This window comes from Acipenser ruthenus, chromosome 3 (genome assembly GCF_902713425.1).
Source record: "Acipenser ruthenus chromosome 3, fAciRut3.2 maternal haplotype, whole genome shotgun sequence".
In the NCBI taxonomy this organism is placed as follows: domain Eukaryota; kingdom Metazoa; phylum Chordata; class Actinopteri; order Acipenseriformes; family Acipenseridae; genus Acipenser; species Acipenser ruthenus.
Genome location: NC_081191.1, coordinates 15031446 through 15044091, shown reverse-complemented (window position 1 = coordinate 15044091; position 12646 = coordinate 15031446).

Genomic DNA, 12646 nt, shown 5'->3' with positions numbered 1-12646 from the left:
GAATGCTCCCTCTGCTGGCGGAGGTGGGAGCGACTCACAGTCCTCCCAGGGCAGTGGAGGTGGAACCAGCAGGAATGCTCCCTCTGCTGGCGGAGGTGGGAGCGACTCACAGTCCTCCCAGGGCAGTGGAGGTGGAACCAGCAGGAATGCTCCCTCTGCTGGCGGAGGTGGGAGCGACTCACAGTCCTCCCAGGGCGGTGGAGATGGCACCAGCAGGTATGCTCCCTCTGCTGGCGGAGGTGGGAGCGACTCACAGTCCTCCCAGGGCGGTGGAGGTGGAACCAGCAGGAATGCTCCCTCTGCTGGCGGCGGTGGGAGCGACTCACAGTCCTCCCATGGAGATGGAGGCGGCACCAGCAGGTATTCCCCCTCTGCTGGCAGGTACCTGGGCTGTGGACCTTCGGCCTTCCCCTTCTTGGGCCGTGGACGCACCGACTCCCCCCTCTCGGGCCGTGGACGCACCGACTCCCCCCTCTCGGGACGTGGACGCACCGACTCCCCCCTCTCGGGACGTGGACGCACCGACTCCCCCCTCTCGGGACGTGGACGCACCGACTCCCCCCTCTCGGGACGTGGACGTTCGGGCTCCTCCCACTCAGGCGCAGGACGTTCGGGCTCCTCCCACTCAGGCGCAGGACGTTCGGGCTCCTCCCTTTTAGGCGCAGGATGTTCGGGCTCCTCCCTTTTAGGCGCAGGACGTTCGGGCTCCTCCCTTTTAGGGGCAGGATGTTCGGGCTCCTCCCTTTTAGGCGCAGGACGTTCGGGCTCCTCCCTTTTAGGGGCAGGACGTTCGGGCTCCTCCCTTTTAAGCGCAGGACGTTTGGGCTGCTCCCTTTTAGGCGCAGGACGTTCGGGCTCCTCCCACTCAGGCACAGGACATTCGGGCTCCTCCCATTCCAGGTCAGGACGTTCGGGCTCCTCCCACTCAGGCGCAGGACGTTCGGGCTCCTCCCACTCAGGCGCAGGACGTTCGGGCTCCTCCCTTTTAGGCGCAGGATGTTCGGGCTCCTCCCTTTTAGGCGCAGGACGTTCGGGCTCCTCCCTTTTAGGGGCAGGATGTTCGGGCTCCTCCCTTTTAGGCGCAGGACGTTCGGGCTCCTCCCTTTTAGGGGCAGGACGTTCGGGCTCCTCCCTTTTAAGCGCAGGACGTTTGGGCTGCTCCCTTTTAGGCGCAGGACGTTCGGGCTCCTCCCACTCAGGCGCAGGACGCACCAACTCCTCCCTCTTGTCTCCCCTCCAGCAGCTGTAATCCCAGTCTTCAGGGAGGGGGCAATTAACTGGGAAATGCCCCCGCTCCCCACAGATGCAGCAACAACTCAGCTGGCTTATGCTATGGAGGAGGGCTTCCCAGCTCATCTCCTCCTGTGCCTGCTGTTGTTGCTGCAGCGGCTGCTGTCTCCTCATCCTCCTTCTTCCTCCCATCTTCCTTCCTCCCATCCACCTCTTCACTCTCCTTTTCTCCACACACAAAAACGAAAAAAAACGAAAAAACCTGCAGTACCCTCTTCTGCCTGCGTCCTGGAGGCGCTGCGATCCCACCGCTGCCACCACGTGTGGCAGGAACGGCTGAGTGGTCTGACGTCACGGCAGAAGAAGGGACAACAAAACAAAAAGGTAGGATGCAGTGGCGCGGGCGCCGTTTTATTTAATGAATTCAAAAAAATAAATAAAATATTTAAACAGAAAACAGTCGCTCACAGAGCAAAATAAATAGTTAAACAAAACAAAATCACGAACACAAAATAATAACTGCAACACAGGTCAGGCTGGGCAGATTGCCTTCACTGTTCCTATGTTTACTTTCTCTCTCGTTTCTCCGTCACTCCTCTCGCACACTCTCCTTATGACACCCACCCCGAACTAGAGAGCTGCAGGCTTTTATTAAGGTGAACCATCTCCCAATTAGCAACAAAATTAATCCCGTAATTAATTCGGGAGATGGTTCACCTTCTGCACGAGTTTATTAATTATTACTCCTGGCAGAGGACGAGCACCGATCTCGCCTCTGCCAGGACACGTTTTAAAAATAAACAAAACAACAAACACGGCGCTACGCCGTCATAAATACAATAAAACATACGGCGCTCGCCGACATAAATACAATACAATAAAACTACATACAAAAGAAAAACACACTGCACAGGGGCGGAGGGGGAGACCCCGATCTAAAAATAAACAAACAATGTACAGGGCTGCTCGCCCTGTTACAATTACCTTAAAATAAAATCGACCACAGAGGCCGAATGTCAGTCTTCTGTGGCTGCTGTCTTGGTTTCCATGAAGCTGATGGTCGATGACATTGCCTTTAGCCAGGATCTCCCAAAAGGCATCGGATAAAATCTCTCCAGTGGGGGCCGTTAACATCTACGAAGAGCAGTGAAGCCAGGTTTTGTGCTCAAAGTCGGTTGCGTGACTTTCTGTCAGTGTCATTCAGGGCTGAAAAGCCTCGTTCACATTCAGCAGAAGTAGCAAGATAACATTTTGCTGGCAACTGTAAGTTTACAGAGAGTTTTTCCGCTGTCTTCACCCTGCAGCTTCCAGGCACGAAATTCCTCAACAGCATCCTTAGGATCTCCGAGTAGCTTTGCCAAAATATGTATTTCATTTTCGCCATATAAAATAAGATGATCCCGATATTTTGGCCAGAAATGTGTATCCAGAGGTTTCAGTAGGTTGACAAGTTCTGAGTCAGGGAGGCGTTTGGCTAGATTATCAATTACTGCCTGGTAGAATTGCAGTCCACAGTGTCATATAAAGCAACTCCCTTGAACAATCCGGTTGAATAGCACTTTTCAGCTTTTTTGTGGATTTTCCAACCTCAGTCTTCACTGCCTTCAGCACTTCCATGAATCTGTTAAGGATGTGCTCCTTTTCTGAAGTTTGAGGGAAAGGCTTTGGAGTTGGCGAAGAACGTCTTTCATTTTTGCCAAGTGCACAACAGCCTCTGGTTGCCAGCTTTTTGTACAGTCCACCATATTTCTTTCGTTCACAGTCAGAATCTGAAGTATCCTCCCTTGCCGCTTTCAATTGCTGCGCCAATTCTGGATAATCTTTCCACACCGCTTTCACTGTGTTAAAGCTGCTTGAAACCCAGCGAATTGTAACAATTTGAACAAGTTTTTAAATATTCATTTTAAGATCGGCTGCAGCTTCATAGAGCAATTTCGCATTCTTTGGAGACTGATGGTAAAGAGCATAGAGTTTTGAAATGAAAAATTCAAAGTGGTTGCAACATGTTACCATTTTAAGGGAGTCGTACAGTGCAAGCTCGAGTCTTGCTGTATTATTTTAGACATTTCCATTCAACTATTCACTATGCGCCAAACATTTATTACCGACATCAGACTGAGGCACGAAGATAAAAAACGAACGTGTGTAGATGAGCATTCATTTGAATGTGTTATCTGCACAGCGCCACCTGTGGTGCGGCTGATCATGACAGGTCCATCTGAGTGCAGGAGCAATAGGCTATGGTCGGATACACCCCAAGGTTTAGATTTTTAACTCTTATAGGGGGGTTCTCATCTCTTATAGGGAAGCTCAGCCCCCCCGAGCTCCCCTGTAATTCGAACCCTGCCCACAGATAGATAGAGCTTGGGCTAGTGTTTTATAACAGATTAATGGGGCCCCACCATAAACATTTGCAATGCACCCCGTTGTTGAGACAAGATAATACAGATTGTCCACTTATGTGTATCTTGTGACATTTTAATTGCTATCTAGCACCACTAACCAAAGTCTCTGTGTATTTCCAAGTGCTTTCTACATCCACGGTGTAGATTGGAACTCTAAATGGGGACATATGATGGAAAGGTGTCACTTTGTTTACTAGAAATGATTAACTTTTACATTACTACATGTCCGACCCTATAAAATGTTGTCTTCAGTGATTGTTAAATGAGTGTGATGCATATCTGATTATTTCACTTTGGCCCATTCCAACCCTTGTCTGTTTTTTCAGGGAACACAAAAAAGATACAATGTAAAAAATACATAGCTGAAAGGACTGTATTAAAATAAGGAGGCTTCCATTTAGATGTAATGTACTATAGTTGGTTTTGTTGGGACAGTACTATATTTTCAACAGAAGAAGTATTTTAATTCACAACGATATGATTCTGAAAATTTAACTTGCCAAAAGAGACGACTGGACACGAGAACTGTAATACAGTACATACTTTTAAATCCGGTACGTATTGTTGCAGTATGTAAAATTCCCCATTAACGACCCAACATCAAAATGAAATCAAAATGTTACCCATGCACAGAACTGCGTAAAACGTGAAAGGCAATGCAATTTAGCAAAAAACAACGACAGTTTCCAGAATTAAAACAATATCCGAAATCAGTATTCAAAATTGGAGAATATAGCTCGATAAGGCCTTAATGTCACAATTCACTTGCAAATGAAAATGCACAAAAGCAACTAAATGTAACCCCTACTTAAAAGCTTTCTAACCACTACCCATTAATGTGGGACTAAATCTGTAACCAGGGCTAACTTAAGTACTTAAACCTTAACTGGCTGAGTTATATATTAACCTATGGGCTAGACAAGGTGTAGCAAACTGGAGCTATTCTATTCTAACATCCCCTTTAAATCTAATCTACTGTCAGTCAGGATGGTGGCTACTTGCTATACAGGCTGTCAGTCATGCAGTGTCCCTGGGCCTGGCTCCGCCTATTCAGATTCTCTGCGTTGTGTAAAAGCATGTAGACTCGTTTAACACTATACTCCCAAGCTTGCTGGCCAGTTCAATGGGACTTTATTTCCTCCTCCTGCAAATAAAACACATCAGGAGGGACCTTTTACAGGGCTTCTCATAATAACACAGTACAGGAAAACACTAAGCGTAGCTTCTACATTAACATTCTCGCGAGATCCCCCAAGTGAGATCTCGCACCGTCCAGCTAGCTACGGGGTCATAATCAAAACCAGACCTGGAATTATAACGATAGGCTGGTAACTATTAATACATCATTAAACTATGCTGCCTACACTAATGTCCTGTACTGCTTCCCCACATATCGGCATTACTGCACAATAAAGACAGACTGATCTGGCATGCGGAAAAAAAAAAAAAAAATGAATAAAAATACTTGCTGTGTCGGATAAACAGTACATTGTAAAAAAATAAAATAAAATAAAAATCAGATAACTCCCGACATAGCCACGATAGTAACAACCTTTAAAGACATTATATCTAATTATTTACAACAACAATACCTACTTATTTCACTGGGGAAACGACTGCTTTTTTTAATAGCATGGGGGTGGGCAGCTTACCTCCAAAAGCACAACGAGCAGCTATTTAAATTAGCAACAATCTAACAGGGATTTAATGAATGGCACGTAGAAACGGTTTTGCAGTAACCTGCTAATGCATAAATGTGTAGCTAGAATGAGCAATTTGGAGATGACCCAAGGATAAAAAAAAATAAAATAAAAAACGATTGTGCTTTACATTGTACAGAGATTTCTCTAGTCAGGCATAACACTTTGATGGATTAATCTGTTCTGTTGTTGGGGATCTGTTAAATATCTTTGTAGTTGTCTTTTTAATGAAATACATCTGTCAGCAATTGTTTAAATAGAGAATTTGAGGATTTTTTTTAGAGATACCTGTAACACATGTACAGATCGTTTTTAACCCCTTTGTAGAGTTATTTTAGTGAGCACTATATACATGAGTGTCACCGGTATATAGTCTATGCTTTCTTGAATAAACAAACAAACCAGGAATTCAGTTTTAGAAATCTAACATTTGAAAGACAGAAAAATTTTCTTGTTTGTGCAACCAATGGAAAAAAAACGGTTATGATTTAAGGTAATCATCATAAGTACTCCTAAATAAAAATAAATTGTATTCCTTTCTTGAGGACATATTCCAGAGTTAGCTAGATATGTATTTGTCATCTTAGCAAATGTTTGTTTATTTTGGAGCAGAACTGAGCATACAGGATTGCATAATTACTGGAATAAGCTACTAACTTCCTACACTATGTCTTGCTGGGTAAATTACATAAATGTCTGGTCCAAAGTTATTTTACTTAGCTGTTGGCTACAATGTATATAGAGGGGTACTGTGCATCAAGTTGTGGTAAATAACCTTGAAACACTGCACATAAACTCTACTCCCCGCTGTCTTTGTGGATACAACATACAGTGCCGTGAAAAGGTATTTCCCCCCCGTCTGATTTCACAGTGTAACAAATTTTTTATTTTTTTTGGTTCTTGGGTAGTAAGTGTTATTTCCTAATTGCTTATGCCTCAAAACTATAGAAAATGGCTATTATTCCCCACAAACTTTGCTTTTGTGACCAGGACAGTGATATTTTGATATTTACCTATTTCCAATGAGAAAACGGGCGAATTTGTGTCTTTTCGTTCACATAAAGTCAGAAAAAAACAACATATGAATCCAAATTAACATGTATTTATACTAAAGTAATACAAAAATGACTACAAAAGATTTAGAAGTGAGTAGTTTTTCGAGATTTACGATTATACTGTAAATCACTTTCACGAATCAGCCCCCAAATGTAGTCTCCCATCATGTTCTCGTTATACTGTCCTTGGTAGCGGCGTTCAAAGTCCAGTATATCCTGGTGGAAGCGCTCGCCTTGCTCCTCCGAGTACGCTCCCATGTTCTCCTTGAATTTATCAAGATGAGCATCAAGGATATGGACTTTGAGGGACATCCTACAGCCCATTGTGCCGTAGTTCTTCACCAGAGTCTCAACCAGCTCCACACAGTTTTCGGCCTTGTGATTGCCCAGGAAGCCCCGAACCACTGCGACACAGCTGTTCCAGGCCGCTTTCTCCTTACTAGTGAGCTTCTTGGGGAATTAATTGCACTCCAGGATCTTCTTTATCTGTGGTCCGACGAAGACACCGGCTTTGACCTTTGCCTCAGACAGCTTAGGGAAGAAGTCTTGAAGGTACTTGAAGGCTGCCGACTCCTTATCTAGAGCTCTGACAAATTGTTTCATAAGGCCCAATTTGATGTGCAGTGGTGGCATCAGCACCTTCCGGGGGTCCCAGCCGTCTCATCATACTTCAAGGCGTCCAGCAAGGTCTTGATGCTGTTGTAATCCTCTTTGAGGTGCACCGAGTGAGCCAGGGGAAGAGACGGGTACTTGTTACCATTATGCAGCAGCACGGCTTTGAGGCTCCTGGATGAGCTGTCAATGAAGGACAGTATAACGAGAACATGATGGGAGACTACATTTGGGGGCTGATTCGTGAAAGTGATTTACAGTATAATCGTAAATCTCGAAAAACTACTCACTTCTAAATCTTTTGTAGTCATTTTTGTATTACTTTAGTATAAATACATGTTAATTTGGATTCATATGTTGTTTTTTCTGACTTTATGTGAACGAAAAGACACAAATTCGCCCGTTTTCTCATTGGAAATAGGTAAATTTCAAAATATCACTCCTGGTCACAAAAGCAAAGTTTGTGGGGAATAATAGCAATTTCTATACTTTTGAAGCATAAGCAATTAGGAAATAACACTTACTACCCAGGAACAAAAATTGTGTTACATAGTGTTTTCTTCATTTTTGCATATTTTTAACACTGAATGTTATCAGATCTTCAACCAAAACCTAATATTAGATAAAAGGGACCCTGAGTGAACAAATAACACAAAAATCTGATACATATTTCATTTATTTATTAAAGAAAGTTATGCAACACCCAATGCCCCCGTGTGAAAAAGTAATCGCCCCCTTAGACTCAATAACTGGTTACGCCACCTTTAGCAGCAATAACTGCAACCAAACGCTTCCTGTAGTTATTGATTAGTCTCTCACAACGCTGTGGAGGAATTTTGGCCCACTCTTCCATGCAGAACTGCTTCAACTCGGTGACATTAGTGGGTTTTCGAGCATTAACTGCTGGTTTCAGTTCCTGCCACAACATCTCAATGGGGTTTAGGTCTGGACTTTGACTAGACCATTCCAAAACTTTATATTTTTTGTTCTTCAACCATTCTGATGTAGACTTGCTTGTGTGTTTTGGATCATTGTCTTGCTGCATGACCCAGCTGCGCTTCAGCTTCAGCTCACGGACGGATGGCCTGACATTCTCCTGTAGAATTCTCTGATACAGAGCAGAATTCGTGGTTCCTTCAATGATGGCAAGGCGTCCAGGTCCTGATGCAGCAAAGCATCCCCAAACCATGACACTACCACCACCATGCTTGACCGCTGGTATTACTGTGGAATGCAGTGTTTGGTTTTCGCCAGACATAACAGGGCCCATGTTGTCCAAAAAGTTCCACTTTTGACTCATCTGTCCATAGAACATTGTTCCAGAACTCTTGAAGATCATCCAGGTGCTTTTTGGCAAACTTGAGACGAGCATTCATGACCTTCTTAATGAGCAATGGTTTCCGCCTTGCTACTCTGCCATGAATCCCATTTTTGCCCAGTGTCTTTCTGATGGTGGAGTCATGAACACTGACCTTAGCCGAGGCGAGAGAGGCCTGCAGATCCCTGGATGTTGTTCTAGGGTTCTTTGTGACTTCCTGGACAATTTTACGCCTTGCTCTTGGAGAGATTTTGGCAGGACGGCCACTCCTGGGAAGATTCACTACTGTCCCAAACTTTCTCCATTTGGACAATATGGCTCCGGAGCCTTAGAAATAGACCTATAGGCATCAACAACTTTTTTCCAGAGGTCTTCAGGAATTTCTTTTGTTCGTGGCATGATGTGCCTCTAGAACCTGTGTGCTGACAACTTCACTCTGATGGTAAGGGCCAAAGTTAGTCAGATTTATATTGGGCAGGGCTGGCCCAAATCAGGCCTGGTTGTTAACCAAAGTACTCAAACAGCTGACCCTAATTATCCCTTTAATTGGGTTGAGTTAACTAGGAGGGGCAATAACTTTTTCACACCTGAAGATTGCATGTTTGATTACCTTGCACACCAAACAAATGAAAGAAGCACCAAACTTTGGTGTCGTTTTTTTCTCTCAGACTCCCTCTATATACTACTACAACCCACAAAAAATCTGACCAAATACAATGTGAAAAATGTGGAAAAATGCAGAAAATCAGACAGGGGGCAAATACTTTTTCACGGCACTGTAACTTTTTTGGGTTAATGCCGTACAACACAGAAAGAAAATGGGATGTAAGATTCTACTGATAACCGACAAAAAATGTGCCGTTGTGGTCAGTGATGTAAGAACGAAGTGGGTAAATAATATGGAATAAAAATCCTTGCCCCAAACCTAACCCTAATCAATTAATCCACTTGTACGTAAATGCAATTTCAAATCTCCAACACTTTTTTTGAGTGTGTGTATATTTGTAGTGACCCATACCAAAAGGTTAAAGGTTATCAATTACAGGCAATAGAAAAGTAGTTGTTTATGGATGTCATATGTAACCTAAACCAATGATTCCAGTTTCCAAGCTCTGTTGATGCAGGATAAAGATTTAACTCTTTAAGTGACAACTGATCTCAGGCAATTTTTCATTCAGGTGCTTGAGCAGATATGGAAAACATGATCAATAATGTTGTAGCATTTCTGCCTGCATTGATTCAATCGAAAACACTGTTATGGCTGTTAATAAACCCTTAAAAGGACAGCACACCACGAAAAACTGAGACAAGGGAAAACCAATCACAAACAAACAGCACAGAGGGGAGGGGGCACACATGGACTAACAGCGACACAACGGTGACTGACTTACATTTCACACACAGATATAAGGGGTAACGGGAGCAACAACAGACACAAAACTCTTAAATTTAACACAATAACACTTGATAATTTTTTATAAAGAAATAGAGGAACGGGTACTCGCAACTGCGCGAGTACCTACCTATAGTCCTTTGCTCCGGCGTATGCAAATTAGTCCCTTTTCAGGCGTGCCGAAGCAGTCCTACAGAGGGCGGCAGCTAGAGTTTCAAGCCCAGCTCGTTACAATATCATTGATACAACCTTTGTAACATCCCTGCTGAAAGTTAGTTAAACTTAGTGCACCACTTATAACATTACTGTATAAAGAGGATTCAATGGGAGCACTAGTGATACAAGTGATAAACAGGACTCCACCCTGAAAGTGCTATATAAAGATAATATTTCATGTGTTTTACATTGAGTTCTTTTGACCCTCCAACGCCACATTAAGCAATCCTGTGGTTAAACAATGATATGCAATGCATTTTTTAAATTACAGTATCCTGTAGTTGTACATGGCCTCAAGGGCAATCTAATCACTGATGAAAATAGGGATTTTGTGTGTAGTAAGTTCTATATAGAGCTGCCACAAAAATGTTTGTTTCGCAAAGTCTCCACCAAAAAAGTCCTTACAAAACAGTAGTATAGCTGCTTGTAGAATGTGGAAAAGCAAGCACCCACGGAACATGGGTCCAGCTCCCACAACTGCTGACGTATGGAATCCTGGACTGCTAAAATGCAATAATGTTTCTCAGGACATGTGAATAGTCTGTCTCTCACTTCCCCAGAGATAAGCTCTAAAAAGCAAACCAGGTTAATACTAACTGGCCAAGCTGAATGACCTGGAATACTGTGGTTTACTTTGCAATGAGCAGGTTAATCCTTTACCCAGCACTGCCCTTCAGCTCATTATAGTAACTACAGTATATTGAGTGTAATTAAGCTCGTTAATGTCTATCACCTGCTTTCAACTTCTGGTAATGCCCTAAATCCTTTGGATTTGACTTCAAGGAATCCATCTATCATCTTTTACTATATCCACACTATTAGATATTGCATGATCAACATGCATTGAAACCCTGTGATTGCCATACACTTCATCCACAATCATGTTTTCAGCATCTGATTTAGGTAGTGTGAATGGGGTATATCAATCAATACACTATGGGTCCTTAGATTACATTCTGATAGACAATCATACTTAAATATTGAAGCTCTGTAGGAATATGGTTCAAAGTTATTTATTTTTTTATTTCTAATATGAGTTCACTCTTGGCCTAAATTAATTCAATACAAGTTTGTGATGCTTTATAATTATGATTTAGTCCAGTCTCTTGTCATCTTTAGAAACAGCCCCAGAACTCTTCTTTAAACAGATATAATTATACCTGTTTGTAATATTAATTTTAATATTCTACCAAATATTAATGTGTGGGGGTTGAATACTTATGCAAGCAAGATATTTCAGTTTTTTATTTTTCTTAAAAATATTTCCCAACATAAAACCAATGTCACCTTACAATAATTGATTTTGAGTTTCAGTGTTTTAAAATAAAATATCAAACAGAACGAAATTTCAATGTATCATTTGTAATTCAGTAATATGAGAGAATTGGTCAGGGGTCTGAATACTTTTGCAAGGCACTGTATATTGCTTGTCTGTAGAAGGCAAAAAAACCCCAGACATCATAAAGGGTAGATGTAAGGATACATGCAGAGTGATTTGCGGGTGCAACCCCCCCACAATGCTACTGTAAATCGTGTTTAGCAGCCGTAAAGTCTGATTTTACCGGCCGCAAAAATTGCGGCGTATGTAAAGAATGGTGTTCATCAAATTTGCATTTTGCCATCATTAATCCATTACAATTATATTGAAATGCATTCAATAAAGAAGAGCATGGAATTGGGTGGGATCTGGATACTAAGCAGATGCAAACATTATAATGTAATGTAAGGATTTTGCCTTGCACTTAGGCAATTGCTGACCCTCCAAAAACTTTACACCTCTTCTTACAAGGTGCAAACCACTGTAGAATCGAATAACTAAGAGCTGTATAAAAACACACTCTCACAGAGACCTGTCATTGGCTTCAGGATGGCTGCTGTGGTACACTTCCTGATGCGACGACACTTGGCTCTTGTTGAGGAGAGGCAGGAACACGTTTGGAGAAGGGCAAGATGAAGAAGACCCTGCATATTCAATCCCTGGGTCACTTTGTTTTGGGATGCCGGAAGACGCGGTGCTAAAGTGTTATTGTCTCAATCCGCAGGTCATCCTAGACCTAATAGCTGAATTGAGGGATGAGCTAGACCTCAGCGTCAATCTAGAGAGCGCTATCCCTGCACATGTGAAAGTACTGTGTTCTCTGCACTACTTAGCTTCTGGTTCCTTTCAGACCACAGTTGGAATGTCTGGAGGGATAGCCCAATCCACCTTTTCCAGAGTGTTAGGTAAATTTCTGGATGTCATTCTAAAAAGGGCAGGCTAATACATATAATTTCATAAGTATACTAGCATAACTGATGTTGGCTGAGGCTTTTCCAAACAACTCTGTTTCAGAATATCATTCAAGAAGCTGCTTGATGAGATTCTGGGATCATAAACTACAAACAACCAAACGGCAAGATGGGCCAAATGGCCTCCTCTCATTTGTAAACTTTCTTATGTTCTTATGTGACCTCAGCCGTAAGGACTCTCAGCTCCTTCTCAGAAAACTTTTCTTTTCTTTTCCATGCGCCAAGATGACTTTGTTGACCTTAGAATATAACATTTTTTTTTTTTTTGGTTTGTATTTTCGTGCTCTACAAAAGTCATACAGCGCCTACTGCTCTTTGTACTCTTAACTCCTCTGGGCTGCAAGTGCAGCCACTAAATAGACCGATGCGCTCATTGAGACCCTCATTATCATAATTGCGGATCATTGTTGAGTAATTTGCATTGCTCT